Here is a 15963-nt window from a genome sequence, read left to right on the forward strand (position 1 = left end):
AGTTGGGGAGGGAGGGAGGGACGTCTGGTGGCTCGGGCTGGGAGTGTGGACGCTTGGGTTCACACCCCAGCTGGGCCCCTACACCTGAAGTCACCTCGCGCCCTGCCTCAGTTTCCCTACCTGTCAAAGGGCCCCAGGAGGCTGCAGGGAGGATGCCCCTAAACGGCATCGGGCCCCTCAGCCGCGGGAGACAGGACCCTGGTGTGGGAGCAGCTGGGCCCTGCTTTCCTAGCCCCGGTGCCCAGGAGTCGGCCAGTCCCCATCAGGGCATCTTGGGTAACAGCCTCCTTCCCGGCCCCGCGGGGACCCTGTGACGTGGCGCCCACGTTAGCAGCGCTCTGGACTCTGTGACCCAGGAAGTCCCATCCCATCCCGTGCTCCTTCCAGCGCTCCGCCAGACGCAGCCTTGGCTCCCAGGTCAGGCCACGGTGCCGGTGCTCCATGCCCAGCCCCACGGGGCCCGCTCCCCTGCACGCTGGAGGCCTGGGGGCATCTGCCTGTGCCTGTGCCCTCTGTGGCATGGCTCTCCTTATCAAAGGAAATCCTCTCCCCCGGCCTTGCACACACATGTGCTCCCTGCCCCTTATCTGCTCTTCGCTGGGTTATGCTCCGCTCCCACGCAGGAGGTGGGTTCTGGCGCCCTGCTCCTGGTACCAGCCAACTTCAGGCTGCAGACACGGCATCCAAGCCCAGTACCAGCTGGAGGAGGAAATGTCCCACTGCAGCAGAGATACTCAAAGCCCGGCCCCCAGCCGACAGGCTGAGCTCAAACCAGAGCAATGCATCTGAGACATTAAGGCCTGGTTGCCCTCGGGAAGTCACTGGGAGTTCCCAGTCATGCTGGCTAGAACCCATGGCGGGCACGGAGCCAACTGAGACGCGCGGTACAGACTGGTCCCACACCCCCACACTTGCCATGCGGAGCTTGGGGCAGGATCCAGTGTCTGCCCACGGCAGGCCCTGAGCCAAACGAGACTGTGAATCAGGCAGACGGTGCCTTGCAAGGGGTTAACTCTGCTTTACTGCGAAAGGGGAAGAAGGAAAGAAAAAAACCCAAATCTCTGTGTTTCAGCGCTGGCTACCTCTCCCCCTCTGAGAAGCTGGGCGCAGGGTTAAGGCACCAGGAGGCAGGAGAGGGTAGCCTCCTTCCTCCAGGAGCTAGGAGATACTGGTGCCCTGCGTGGCACCCTACCACACCCACCCTGTACCTGCTTCCCACCCGCCCCAGGCTAGCCCCCATGGCACTAGGACAGCTGCATTCTCACTTGTCTGGGCGCAAGGCGCACTGTTGTTCTTGTCTATTAATTGCCGGTAAGGGACCGGAAACTCAGCTGAAGATGGAGAAGGGGGCGGTGCAGAGGCCTCAGCCCCTGATTGATGGGCTGGTGTCTCTACCAGGAGCCCCTAGGTCCCGGCTGATACATGCAGGACAGGGGGAGGGAGGGCATTTCCAGCAATGTCCTGCTCTGGCAGGGTGTGAAGGACTGGGGGTGTGAAGCCAGGTGCCTCATCCACTGCTACCCACCACCCACTCTCTGGGAGACAGCGGGTGACAAGGAAGAGGAAAGCCCCCTGCCTGGGTCTGAATGTGCTGGGGCCCTGCTGGCTGAGGCCTGGTGCCCACAGTGGACCACTTAGCTAAATGCTGGAGGTGACAGCTGAGCCCACTGTCCAGGTGGCACACACTGTGGGCACTGTCATCGCCAGACAGGTGAGAGTACCCTAGCGACTCCCTAGGTCAGTGCACTCTGCCCCTGCCCATTTCCACAGGAGATGGAGCCTGGCCCCAGTTCAGATCTCCACCCTGGCAACTCCCTTCCCTCCACTGAGACTCCCCCAGCCAGTTTTGCGGCCTTCTGGGCTCCCCACACTCTGTCCCAAGACATCACTGCATGGCCTCATTCCACACCAGAGGTGGCTGCATTTCACTGGCCAAAGAGAGACCCCAAGGCTCATGGGCAATCCATGGTACTGCATGCAAGGAACCTGTGCTGGAAGGACAGGACAGCAGCTGCAAAGCCAAGTGCTCAATGATGGTGGAAGGACAGTCACATGCACAGGGGCTGACAAACGGGTGCGGGGCACCCTTAATTCCTTGCATTGCTACCAGCCCTGCCCACAAGACAGCCAGGGCAGACAATGGAGCTAGCAGCTGCGAGGAAGCAGGCTCTGCTACAGTCTAGGTTATGGTAATACCTAGAAGCTTCCACAGAGACCAAGCTCCTTCCTTCTCCTTGCACCAGCAGGCACCTACTGAGATTATGGTCCCGGCGGTGCTAGGCGCTGCCCAGACTAAACCTCAGCTCAAGTCAGGACCTCCATCACACTGTATACTGCTCTGACACGGAGTGAGACAGCCCTGGGCCCAAATAGCTAGAAGTCTAAACAGACAAAGGGTGAGAGTGGAAACTGAGGCACAAAGCAGGGCTGGATCCTTCTGGGTACCCAGTGTGGCTCACCTGGTCCTGCTGACACCACTGCATCTGGCTGGAGGGGCCTGCCCCTGCATCCTAGAACAGAGAGCCCAAGCCCCGAGCATTCAAAGACCCTGGAACCATGCACTGGGGAGTGTCTGTTCTGCCCAGAACAAAGTGCCTGTGGGGTCCAGCAACTCCACACCCTGCCCTTGTAATGGAGCTGAGCCTGGGAGGGCCTGGCCTTCAGGAAGCCTGTACTCTGTCCAGGTCTCTGCCCAGCACCTTGCCCAGCTTATTCCAGCCCTGCCCCTCCATGACCCATCCCGCTTAGAGTTGCCCCGGGACAGAGCTAGGACAGAAGCCTTGGATGGGGCAATATACTCTCTGTCCCCTTCCCTTGCCCTCCTTGCACTGACCCCTGCCCGATCCCCGCAGCGCTGCAAGCCACGGCCTAACCATGGCACAGCCCAGCCTGTCCCAGCCCCATGCTCCTGCAGGGGAGTCCCCAGCCCCCACCCTGGCCTGCAGCTCCAACAGCACTCATCCACCCAGCAGGCACCACCAGCCCTTCCCCTCCCCCAGCCCAGAGAGTGACAGATTTATCTTGTCCTGCAAAGAAAAGGCTTCTGGAACCTTTTAACCAGGCAGAGGGGCCCAGGAGGAGGCAGGGGCTGGATCTCACTGGAGTTCCCTCTGCCTGGAATTTGGCCCCCTACCCTACTCGACCCCCATTCCAGTCATTCCTGTTCAGGGCTTTTTACTCCCTCATCCTTGGAGGATTCCTTGCCATTGAAACTCAGACCCCTTGTTAATTAATTGAGATCGCTGTGAACACAGATGCGCTCAGTAACAGCACCCTCAACAGACAGCCCCAACCTCAGTGCCCTTTGCACTGGTAAGGAGCATTGTGCCATGTGTGCTGCAAATGCCAACCCTATCCTGCAGCGAAGGGAAACTGAGGCATGGATAGGGGTAAGCAGCTATGAGTTAAGTGCTAAGTGGCTGGGGGGGTGGGGGGGAGGCAAGGCTGGGGCTGGAACTGGAACCCAGGAGTCCTGCCCAAAATATCCATGCCCAAAATGCTGGACCCTGCTCCCTGCCACAGCTCTCCCCAGGAGAGAGATGGGCAGTTATTGCCAGGGCGTAGGGAATGAAGATCAGCTAGGATGAAGTAACAAAACAGTAGCATGAGGGTGCACACATTTGGGTGCTCATATGTGAGTGTGCATATGTGGGTGTGTACATATTGGCACACCTGCAGGATTGTGCATGTTCTGTGTGCCTGGCTGGTGTCCATATGCAGACCTGCTGGCATGAGTGTGCAAGTACAGGTGTGAGGCCATAAGTGTGTACATGGTAGGTGTGCATGAGTATACATGTGTATGTGCAGCTGAGCTCAGGCATGTGGGCCTGAACGTGCATGCCTTGCCCAGTCTGGTCACAGCCAAGGGACCCCTTGGCATATTTGCTGTGTGAATGCATACATTCAGGCATGTGTGCATGTGCATGCAGACCTACATGCATGCAGGGGTAAGCATGCATGTGAGAGAATGTAGGCCTGGGTGTGCACCTGTGGGTGGGTCTGCACCTGTGGGTGGGTCTGCATGAGCATGGACTTGTGTGTATGTAAATACAGGCTGGCATGCACACGCAAGTGCATGCATGCATGTGTGCAGGAACATGCACCCCCTACTCCCTGGCGAGCTTGAGGGCAGGAGCAGGATGCAAGCACATGCTGGCAAGGAACAGTTTCTCACCCAGTGAGGGGCTCATCCTGGCATTTTCCATGCTGTCAGAAGGCTGCAATAGGCCTGGGCCTGTCCCTGGGAAGGGACATGTATAGGCCTACTACAGTCCCACAGCCACTTGGCAGTGGCACCAGCATGGCCCCCTGGGGAAAGAGCCATCCTCTAAGCAGGCAGATGACCTCAGAAGGCAGAGGCAGAAAGGGCACAGCTCATGCCAACCTCGAATGCAACAGAACATGGTGGGAGCTACTGGGGCTCTAGGGGCACTGGACTGTGATCCACTTGAGGAGTTTGGGAGGCCTTCACCTGGGGCCCGGCCAGGCACTGCAGGGAACAAGGAACCAGGCCTCTGGACTCAATGGACAGCACGGGGCTCTCCACACCCTGATGGCACCAGGGTGGGGGTAGGTCAGACAGCGCCAGAATCTGATGACACCTGGGGTGCTTTGGAGATGCAGTGACATGGAGCTGTCTCCAGGGGCAAGGACACATGCCTGCTGGCCCACAGGAGGAGTCACCAGGCAGATGCATCAGAAATCAGGAGGATCCTGAAGGGGAGTGGCAGTGGGGGAGAGCACCGTAGAGGTCAATGTAGTTGAAATACCCCTCTTTTCTCCAGGACACATGGTCCTCCCCCTTCCCACCTGCCCCGATTCCCCTCCCCCCCACCCCAGCACTGCAGAGGCTGGAGCCATCAGCATGCGCTCAGCCTGCAGGAATGTCCAAAATCACTCCCAGATGTGAGCCCCAGGCAGGTCCTGTGCCTGCCGCCCCCTTGCCTGAAGCCCACCCGGGGCAGATCTAGTCTCAGCGAGCCCGAGTCCAGTGCTGCAGGACAAGCCAGCCATGTTGCCTACGGGCAGGGATTCAGCTCTCTAGGACCACGTGCCAGGCAGGCTTCTCAAGCACAGCTGGGCAGTTGTTGCTGGAGCTAGGGAGGCCCTCACTCCACTCCTCCATCCTCGTATTATCTAAGCAATGCCCCTAATCCAATCACTGCCCCTAGCACAGAAGCCAGGAGCACCAGGAGCCAGCAGGCTGGCTCTAAGCAGCACAGGCTGGTCCCTCCCTGCCTTCTGCCTTTACCCTGTTTGGGCCCCAGCCCAGGGCGGCCCTTTCTCCCTGTAGCACCCAGCTTTCTCACAGCTGAGAAGGGCTGGGATGCAAACCCAGACCAAGATGGCTCTGAGCTGGCTCTGACAGTCATGCTCACAGGGCAAAGCCAAGCGCCAGCAGGGGGCACAGGCCATGTCCTAGAGCAGCGTTTCTCAACCCCGGGAGTTATGACCCAAAAGTGGGTCACAAGAATATATGAAAGGGTCGCAAACAACCTTTAAAAATGGATCAACAACTTTAAAACGATTCTCCTTGAAAGGAGAAAAACGTGGGAAACCATGGCTTTTCTCTTGCAGGCTGGCAGAGTTCTAGCTAGTAAGGGGCTGCTCGGGGCCCCACGTGCCCTACACACACACTCTGCCCCACACACTGCGGGGCTGGGGCCTAGGGCAGAAGGTCAGGAGTGAGAGGCACTGGGTTGGGACTGGCCATTGATGTTTTCAAATGTAACTTGGTCCAAAAAAGGTTGAGAACCTCTTTCCTAGAAGACCAAGACACAGACCTCTTGGCCTTCCCCTCCCAGTGGAGACAATACTTTCAAGAGGCCGGAGATGCTGGCAGCAGGCACCTTCTTTATCAGGGTGTGAAGTGCCCTGTTATCCCATGCCCCCTGCAGACATAGGCTACTCCAACTCCACTTCATCCATCCTGGGTGGCGGAGGGAGGAATGCACAGGGTACCTGTCTTCTAAGAGACCATGGAGAAGGGGATTGGGCGGACACACAGAAAAACAGGCCAGAAGGAAACCACAAGGCAAAGCAACTGATAGCCCCCATCCCAGAGCCCAGGTGCCAGTGCACCACAGTGCTCCACTCCTCTTCCCTTCCTCCCTGCCCCTCCCAGCTAGGTTCCACCAAACACACCTTGGGCACTGTTGCCCCATTCCGCAGCAAAGCAACTCTGTATTGAAGCAGAGAGAGTCAGGGCCTCCCTTGGTGGGGTTGTGCAGGGTCTGTCCCCGTCCCAGCCCCCACACATGGCAGAAGCCCAGCCATGTGGAAACGCTCCCTGTCAGATGGAATCTGGGTGCAGGCAGTGACAGCCCAGCACAGGGAGACGGCTGTGGCAGCCCACGTGTGGCCTTATGTAAGGAGAGTGCAAGAGAGGACAGGCTGCACAGGACGAGGGTGTGGGACAGGATGCCCCCACAAGGCTGCAGTAAATGGGACTGCCAGGGACACAAGGGATGCAGGTGGGAGCCAGGATAAACACAGCAGGGAGGAGAAAATGCATCCAGATCCTCTGAGCCTGAACCAGCCCTGGTTCACAGGGTATACATGCATGTGTGCTCAGTCTAGCGCATGTGCATGTACAGCGGTACCTGGAAACACATGCTCATGTATCGACATGCACACATAGGCCACTCAATCCCATCCTGCAGCCCCTGCCAGTCCAGCCTTGGGATCCCCCCCATGTACCCAGCTCTGTCAAGGCTCCCCCAACCTGAACTGCTACTCCCTGCCACACAGACCCTCACAAGTCTTGTCATGCTCCTCACTCTGGACCCCCAGCCCCCAGCCAGCTCAGCCCTGGGCTCCCAACCCATCCAGGCATCACCAGAACTATTCTAAAGTTGGGGACTGAGGGCCAGGAGGCACTGGGAAGGAGATTTCCCATAGATGCAGTTGTGGGCAATTCCCCCTGCCCGCAGCAGCTGTTGCGGGGCCAGGGTGGCTTCACTTCCAAGCTGCTAGGGCTCTCAGGGAAGGCCCTGCTCCTCCTCCCCTTCCCCCCCACAGCAGACTCCGTCAGTGCCAGGCACCCGGAGCCCCCCTGCACTACGCAGGGGGTGATTAACGGCTCCGGCAGGAGGCTCCGTCGCCAGCACGAGTGAATCAATTTGCGCCATCGATTTTTCATCCACTGCGGCAGAAAGCGGGAGCTGAAGGGCCGGCGGGATGACAAACGCGCCTCCCGCCAGCACTGAGCTAGCCTATGCCTCCCCCCAACCCCGCACCCTCAGGTGCCAGGTCCCACAGCACCCCCTGCACCACCAATGGGGCTCTGCACACTACAGTGGACCCCCAGGGCAAGTGGGCCCCAAAGGGTCACACCCCCAGTGCTGCAGGACCCTCTTTTCCAAGGTTGGGGAGGTTGGAGTATCAGGGGGAGTCACCCTGGGCCAGTGCCAGACCTCCCAGCCCTATGGTGGAGCTGCCTTCAGGGAACAAGGGCCCCACTGCCTGGGGAGACAGAGAGAGGACTCCCAAAGAGCGCAGTTCAGCAGCATGCAGTAGAGCAGAAACCCTGGCAATAGACTCCCCAGATCCCCTGCTTCAGGAAATGCCCCAGCCCCCTGCAGGCAGCAAGGAGCTAGGAGAGGCAGGAGGCAGCCCCATGCCTCTGTGTGTGTGCGTGTGTGTGCGCGCATGTATGTGTGTGTGTCCAAATCAGCCCAATCAGTTCCAAATTCTATCGACTGAGCAGAGCTCAGTTGTTCAAGTCTGTGTGGTGCTACCAGCAGCAAGCATCTTCCCTCCCAGACTCTTCAGCCTAGGGCTTCAGATACTCCTAAATCCAAGGCAGGCATCCTGTGTGCAAGCCCCAAGCCTGGAGACCTTGGAGTGCAGATGTCCCCATGTCTCGCTTTCCCTAGCCAAAAGGCCGAAGGAACAAGCTAGAATGAAAGCCCAAAAGCAATCTCCTGTCACCATAAATTGTGTAGCCAAGATCCTTGCATTGGAGGCATTGACTCCCACAGGGGTCAGCCTGCCCACAGTGCAAGGGACAGGCCTTTGCCTTCCAACTACAGTGAGTCATTCAAGACTCAGAAGAAGGGAATCTCTCCTGCCAGGTAAGTAAAACCACATGGGCTGAAAACCACCTAGTTGCAGCAGAGACCAGGGGATGGGGATAGGGAGCAGCGTCACCATCAGGGGATGCCAGGGGAGGAGGCCCCTGGAAAATGTTCCTCAGTGCTCTAGCGTGAACCCTCTCCCCAGCAACTGCATCCAGTGCAAAGCCAGAGGAGTCAGGAGGGGCAGGGGCTGGCATGGGGAGCCCCCACATCCCCAACAAGCAGCTTCCCTGTCCTGCACCCACAATGGTCTGTCCTGTGGGAGCTGCATGGCAACATTCAGTCACTGCCCTAAGGGCTCAGGGGCTCCATCATGCCAACGCCCTGCCTAGCCACACCAACATCCTCCGCAGCCAGCATCCTCCCAGCCACTCCAGCGCCCCCACCCTGCCTGCCAATACTTTGCCTGCACATGCCAGTACTAGGCCTGCTCATGTCCATGCCCTGCCCAGTTACCCCCACCATACTTAGATCCATGTCACAGCAGCCCTTGTAATCCAGTCAGTGCCAGCAGCACTGTTCAGCTGGTAGCTGGGCAGTTTCACCAAGGCTGTGCCAAGGGCCACCCTTCCCCTGCCTTTCCTACCTGCTGTCTCAGAGAGGATCCACAGACACCACTTCCCCCACATTGCCACGGTCCCAGTTGTACCAAGGAGCTGTGAGAGAGAGACATGGGGAAGGAAAGACTGTAAGGGCCTCATCTTCTGAGGAAAGGGGTCCCCCTTCCCAACCGCCCCCAAAGTACCAGCCCTGGTGCCCACATTAGGTAGAATAGACATTCCTCCAGCTGTCCAGCGCTGCCCAGGGCCCAGCAGAGGTGTGGGAGGGAGTGGGGGGGGGGGGGGTGCAGGGTGCCCCCAGGGCTGAGATCTACCCCTGCTGCCTCCCGCCCTCTGCCATGCACTGGCAGGAGGCAGGGGACACTTGCAGCAAAGAGCCAGCTGCAGTTCAACACTGGCCCAACCTTCCCCAGGGCACGTGCAGGGTTTGTGCAGGCCCCACAGAAACAGTGGGTCTTCTTGTGATGTGGGGGCATGCAGGAGGGATGCCTTGCATAAGGGCTGCTTTCATTACAGGAGACAGGCTCTCCTCAGCCATGGTGGGGGTGGGGGCTGCTTCAGTTCAGCCACCCAGGTCCTTGACTCTGCTGGGACCACTGGAATGGGGGGTGGGAGGGGGCAGGGGTGCTCCAGCCCAGGTCAGCAGCTCCCCTCTGTGGCCAGTGCTCAGCACAGCACCCAGCCCTCCCCCTCCACTGCAAGAGCTAGGGAACAGGTTGGGGAGGAGCCATCTGTGGGGCAGCATCCCCCACCCCACCCTTAGGTAAATGGCAGGGCAGGAAAGAGTTAAGAGTGCCTCAAGCCTGAGGAGCCTCCTGCAAGGGGAGCAGAGGCAGGGATGGGGTGGTGGGGGTCCATGGGGGCAGGAAGTGGGGTGCAAGCCAGGATCCTGGCAACAGCCAGGGAGTACAGCAAGGGGCCCAGCAAGGGGATGGGAAGAGGCTGTAAAATGTGGAGTGGGGCCAGAGCAGGGGAGGGACCTTCTCCCTTCACCACCCCTCTCCTCCAGTCCCCAGGCACCAGGGTCCGTGCTGCCCTTCTGTGCCCAGCACAGGCGATGGGGTAGGAGGCTTCCGTCCTCTGCCATTATTTGGACTAATTTAATGCCCCTGCCCAGGTGGCACAGGGTGGGAAGAGATCTCAGCCCCCTGCCTGAGCACGCGTCTGGGGGACCAGGCAGCAGTGGGGAAGAAGGCTTAGCCAGCCCTGGGTTCCTGCCCCCTGATGGCCCAGGGCTGCCCCGGACCCAGTGGGAAAGCCCTACACTGGCTCTCTGCCCCAGGCACTGGCCCCCAACACCACAGGAGATGGCTGCCCCCCCCCAGCTCAACCCAGGGCAGTGTTTGAACAATTGCGCACTACAGCACAGCCCTGCTCCCTGCCCACAGTACAGATCAAAGCCAGCCCTGCCCCCCACCCCCCAGGGGGGTGGGGGGCAGGAAATCCCCAGCCCTCTGCTCCTGCACCCACCAAGACACAGAAGCACGGATCACAAGGAGGCCCAGCCCAGGCCTGGCCCGGCATTGATACTGCTCCTGGGGCCAGTGTCCAGCCGGTGGCCCCATGGTGGGGGGCAGGGAGGGAGATAACAGGGGTGGGGCTGCTATAGAACCTGCCAGGGTAGGGTGCAAAGTAAAATCCATCGGGCTCAAGGACTCAGCTTGCTTGCAGCGGGATTGCTCCCAGCCAGAAGAGCCCTGAGCTCCCAGCATGGCCCCCTCTGACCATGATGTGCTGGGCAGGGGCAGAGAGGGGTGGCAGGGTGCCTCTGCCTCTCGAGAACACCTAAGATCTAAGCCACCAAGATCCAAGCACTGCCATACACAGCACCAACCTGCAGTGTTGTGCTATGCTGGCTGGCACCCATGTAGTAATGGCCAGCACTGGGCCTGCTAGCAACGAGCTGCAGGCAGGAAGGGTCTCAGCAGCCTCAGTGCATGGGGAGAGACAGAGACAGGGGGTAAGCAATGGAGGACAGAGGAGGCAGGAATACACTTGGGGTCCAGCCCGTGCAAAGCTGTCCAGCCACAGTAAGGCCAGGATACCCCCAGAGCCACCCACCCTCCATGGCTCAGAAGAGTAGCCATGGGGAGGCAGGGCCAGGAAGGGGGACCTCTTCCCTGATAGACTCCAGGCATCCTAGCTCTCAGTTCCCCCTCTTCCCACCTCTCTAATCTCACTCCCTTCCCAGGTCTGGAATAGAACCCAGGAGTCCTAGCTCCCAGCACCACCCTCTGTTCTGCCTGCTAGATCCCACTTGCTTCCCAGAGCTAGAAAGAAAAACCCAGGTATCTGGGCGCACCACAGCTCCCTTCCCCTCCACTCTGAACCTTGGCCTGTGCTGTCCCCTGGGGCTAGGAAGGCGGCCACCCCCTTAAAGCAATTGCTCCACAACACCCACCTGGAGGCAGGGCACCCACTCACTATTAACCCATAGTTTCATAGTAGCTAGGGTCAGGAGGGACCTGAACAGATCATCTAGCCTGACCCCCTGCCACAGGAAGGAATGAATGCTGGGTTCACAAGACCCCAGACAGGTGATCATCCAACTTCCTCTTGAATTTGCCCAAGGTAGGGGCGAGGACTACTTCCCTGGGAAGTTGGTTCCAGATTTTGGCCACCCTAACTGTAAAATATTGCCTTCTGATCTCTAACCTAAACCTATTCTCCATCAGCTTATTACCATTGTTCCTCGTCACCCCAGGTGGTGCTGGGGAGAAAAGGGCTCTGCCTATTTGCTGTTGATCCCCCCTAATGAGCTTGTAGGCAGGGAGGCCATGCAGCTTTGGGGACAGGGTAGCACTAACCTGACAGGTGATGGCAGGGGGTGAGGGTGGGGGGTCCTGACTCGTACAGATATGGGTCTGCAGTGCCCAGTGGCTAGCCAGTTCCCTCCCCACCCCCATCTCTGTGACCTTTCCTAGCTGGCCAGGCAAGAGCAGGCAGCAGAGAGCACCCCCAACCTGTCAGCCCTGATAAGGATCAGTGAAAGAGCAGGGCAGTCAGCAGGCATTGCAGCCAAGCAAGGGGACCAGGTGGCGGGGGGCTGCACTAGATGCCCTGACAGAGCTGAGGGGTGAGAAGTGCTTGCTGTGCCCCTGGTACTACAGCCCCTTCCCCATGCCCAGAGGCTGCAATGGTTTCAGGGCATTCAGGGCATAGGAAAGGTCTTTGCCCAAACTTTACTAGGCATCTGTACAAATGCGAGTCATACAACCTGTTTCCCTGCCCCACCCAGGACCACCATACAGCCCTGTTGGGGGTGAGGGGGTGTGGGGAGTGGTCTCCTTTTCCCTGGTACCCAGCACATAGCTGCAGACACTGGGGCCTTATCATGTGAGGGTGCCCCAACCAGCCTTAGAGTGCAGATTTAACTGGTACCAGTGCAACGGGAAATGAAATAGGGAGAGCTGGGGCTGGAGGGGAAAGAGGGATCTTTCCTGGGCACCCTCTACGTGTGTGTTAAAATCCAGGGAAAAGTTCTCTCAAGTTTGTTGAGTCCATCCATAGTGTCCACTGCCATGTCCGGAGGCTAAATTTCCCACAGTACACTGCACACTCCCACTCAGCAGGACTGGGGTGGCCAAGAAGCAATGCCAGGGCTGGACTGTGCTCACCGTGGAGTAGGCGGACCTGGCTCAACATAGCCTACACCCCTGCAGTCAGTCCAGTGCTGAGGGAAATGGCAAGGACTGTGCCAGCCCCTGCCTCCTCCTCCTCCATTGTGGAAGAGGGTGTGGGGGGAGTTAGCACCCATCTCTCCCCTGCACAATGCAAACAGCTTCCCACTCCCCTCCTTCCACAGACCGCACCAGTGCCAGTGAACCCAGGAGTCTGGGGCATGGACCAGGTCGTTTCTCAGGTTCACTCAGCATCACACCCATGAATGAAAAGAAAAAGCCTTGCCAAACCCCAGCCGAGCCCCATCACACACCCTGCCCATGCCCCTGGCATATAAGCAACCATACAGTAAACAAACTGAGGACAGGGAAGGGAAAAACCAAAGGCTGCTGGGGACAAGCCAGTCACCCCTGCCAAGTGGGAAGCCAGGAAAACACCAGGCGTGGGTGAAGAGGCAGTTGAGGAACAGGCTGACTGGCAGGGAACATCCCCAGTGGGCAGGGGCTAGAGGAATCCCCCACTGCCAGCCCTGGCTGGCCTCTTTTAAGAGGTCACAGTGCAAGAAGGACTCAGACCATGCCTGGTGCCTTGCATCCCATCACTGGAAGGAGGGGACTAGTCTCTAGGGACTTGGGGGTCAGAGCTGGGCTGGAGGAAGGGCTGAGGCCCTGGTGGTTCTCACCTTTCCCCACCTCCTTCACACCCATGTCACTGCAGTAAGCACAAGTCTGGGTAGGCACAAGTCTGACGGCCTGTTCCTTCCTGCTGGTGTCAGAGGGCCCGTGTTTCTCTGCTGTCACCAGGGAGAAGCTGGGGCTGAGTCACAGCTGTAAGTCCTGGGGAGAGTTGTTAGGAGCTCGCCGCAGGCCAGGGCACCTTTCCCTGGGCCCCTGGGTGCATGGCCAGTGAGCAGGGGTGGCTCTGTGCACCCAGACCCAAGATAGACAAGCCCATGGGGCACAGCCTGCTGCCAAGAGCCTGGGCCTGGGATGTAGGGGGCTGTAGGTGGGGCAGAGATGAAGACCAGAGAGTACAAGCCCTAGGAGTCTCCCTCTACGAGCTTGCTCCCCCCACTGCTGCCACACTGTATTGCTGCCATGCCAGGGGCACCAACAGGGCTGCGGAGGAGTCTGCACATGGCTCAGCCCCAGGTCGGAGCAGCAGAGACCCCCTTCATCCCTCCCCTGCCACGGGGGTGCCAGCCCCACTCTAGGACAGGGCAGCACAGGAGGCCTGCGCCAGCCCAGGTTCGCCGATGTGAATGCTCTCCTGCTGGGGCAAGAACAAAGGCCACAGAGTACAAGCCCTAGGAGTCTCCCTCTAGCAGCCTGCTCACCTGCCACTCCCACACTACTGCAGTCCCGCCAGGGCCTGTCACACCTGGTAGCAGGTCACCTGGGGGCCTATGTCCAGAACACATGGAGAGCAGGAGGGAAGACAAAGCGCCCCCTCAGTCCTGACCAGCAGCCCCTGCCACCCTGGCTATTTGGAGGGGGGCAGGGGGGTGCATACAAGGAAGGAACAGCTGTGCCCCCTCCCTGCTATGTGAGAGCAGTCAGAGAGGGGGGTGTGGGGCAGCAGGGCCTGCACACCAGCCCAGGGCTCATCCCAGCCCACTTGCTGATACAGTCACCAAGTAGGGAAGGGGCTGGAAGGGAGCAATCCAAGTTGGGGTGGGGAGGTGATCATGCCTCCTATCAGCAGGGAGAGCACAGCCTGAGCAGTAGGAGCCAGGGGAACCAGGGCTCTGCTCCCATCCTTGCAACCTGAGCCTCAGTTTCTCCAGCTTTCTAAGGGGGCACCACGGTTACAGATGCAGAGTACAGAGCTGCCTGCTGGGCCCTGAGCAGGGAGGATCCCTGTGATGCAAGGCCACAGCACACACTAAGTAGGACAAGGGGGGGAGGCTAGGCTAGGCTAGGCTAAGCTAAGCTAGGTTGGGGACCGGGGACCATACCGGGGCTTTTGACTGGAGGCCAAACCCCATAGCCATACCTAGTGGGTTCCTAAGGCTCAAAGCAGTTGTTTTGTTTAACCCTGCTTGTGCTGGGGCCACACAACAGCTGTTGCAGGTACAGTAGGACCTAGCTGAAAACAAACCATGGTGAGAGACCCAAAGGTACATGGAGCAGGGGAAACCAGGTCCCCATGGGGCTAGCAGGGTCTGCCCAGTGGTTTCTGACCACTTCTGGTACACTGAGTACAGCACCTGGGGGCAGCACCCACTTCCCCTCTGGAGCTGGCTGGGAGCAGGCCAAGCCAGGGACTCTTGCTGCCAGCACAGAGGGGCTCCAAGCTCCATCTTGCTGGACCACCAATCACAGGAGCCAGACCCCCTCAAAACACAACGGAGCTCCATCATCAGCCCAAGCCCCTTGAGGAGGAAAGGGAGAAGGTTTCTCTCTACCCAACACCACTGGTCTCTGCACGGGAGGTGAATCCAGAGGGCCCTGTGCAGTGGTGGGAGCTAGCGCTTCGAGAGCTTGGAGCTACATACTGTTCAGTCTCCCCCAACAGAGCAACCTCATTCCTCCTGGGCTGGGGCTGAGGATCCCTGGCCTTGTGGGGACTGGGGGGCGGCTCACAGTCAAGCCTGCCTGCCTCAGCCCAGCACTTCCCTGAGGAGACTGGCAGCCTTGGCTGAACCTGGCTCAGAGCCCCCCGCTTCTCTCCCCCGCCACCACTCCCCCCATGCCGCTCGGCACGTACAACACATGCCAGGGAATGCACGGCCTATAAATAGTCCCAGCGCATGTTATCTGCTTAACTCCAGCTCAGAGCAAGCGCGGAGCTGGCTGGGGGCACCGTGGCGGCCCCTTTCCAGAAGGGAGCACTCCAGCAGGGAACCTCCCACATACCTTGGAGCCCGGACACCTGGGCTCCACCACCCCCTGCTCTGCCAGTGCTTGCTGGGCGAAACCCAGGCTGGTCGGACCTTGCTCAGCACCTCAGTTTCCACACCAGGAAAATGGGGCCAAGGATTTTGCTGAGGGATCAATGGGGTTTAGGGGACAATTTCACACTGAGGGAATGGATTGCCTGGAGCCCCTCCTCATCCTCCCTTCAAAAAACACACAGGCTCCACTTTTCATCCTGCCCACACATCCTGGCTCTGTCTGTGTTTAGAATTGCAGCATCTCACTAGGACTGCAATCACTTCCCTGCATCCATGCACATAGTGGCTGGGTTAGCAGGAGGCTAGGAGTGAGGGATACCAGTAGGGCTCAGGGGACCCCAGTGCTGGGATCGTGGGGGGGCTGTGGGCTGGGAGTGAGGGATCAAGAGAGAGGAACCTACTCCTGGCAGCACCATGCCAGCTGGGCTGCCTGACTGTGGCCAAGTCTCCCCTACACCCTGGGCTTTCTGGAGCGCAGACGCCAAAATGCTTCGCAAACTGAACTGATCCAGGTGGGGATGCCTGGGGAAATGAAAAAAGAATCACGGGGCAGGCAGAGGAAGTGACCCACCCCTTGAGGCCACCCAGTGCCAGAGCCAGGGACAGAACAGGTCCCAGCCTCCAACCTGCTCAAAGCAGTACTGGCGAGCTCCCCTGGATTCAGGGAATGGGATGGAAGGGGGTGGGGGGCATGCACGTGAGAAGGCCCCTCCCCTGCCTTGGGGAGCCTCCCCAGCTCCAGCCTGTCAGTGCTGGGCCTTGCCTGGCTATGGCCAACAGCCTGGCTGGGAGGCAGGGGCGGGGGGGG

At 59.4% G+C, this 15963-nt stretch overlaps 1 pseudogene; it reads right to left on the reverse strand.

Moving 5' to 3' along the window:
* Window positions 1-7900: 7900 nt before the first annotated feature.
* Window positions 7901-8083, reverse strand: LOC112550132 (annotated as a pseudogene).
* Between the last annotated feature and the right edge of the window lie 7880 nt (window positions 8084-15963).

This window comes from Alligator sinensis, unplaced genomic scaffold (genome assembly GCF_000455745.1).
Source record: "Alligator sinensis unplaced genomic scaffold, ASM45574v1 scaffold886_1, whole genome shotgun sequence".
In the NCBI taxonomy this organism is placed as follows: domain Eukaryota; kingdom Metazoa; phylum Chordata; order Crocodylia; family Alligatoridae; genus Alligator; species Alligator sinensis.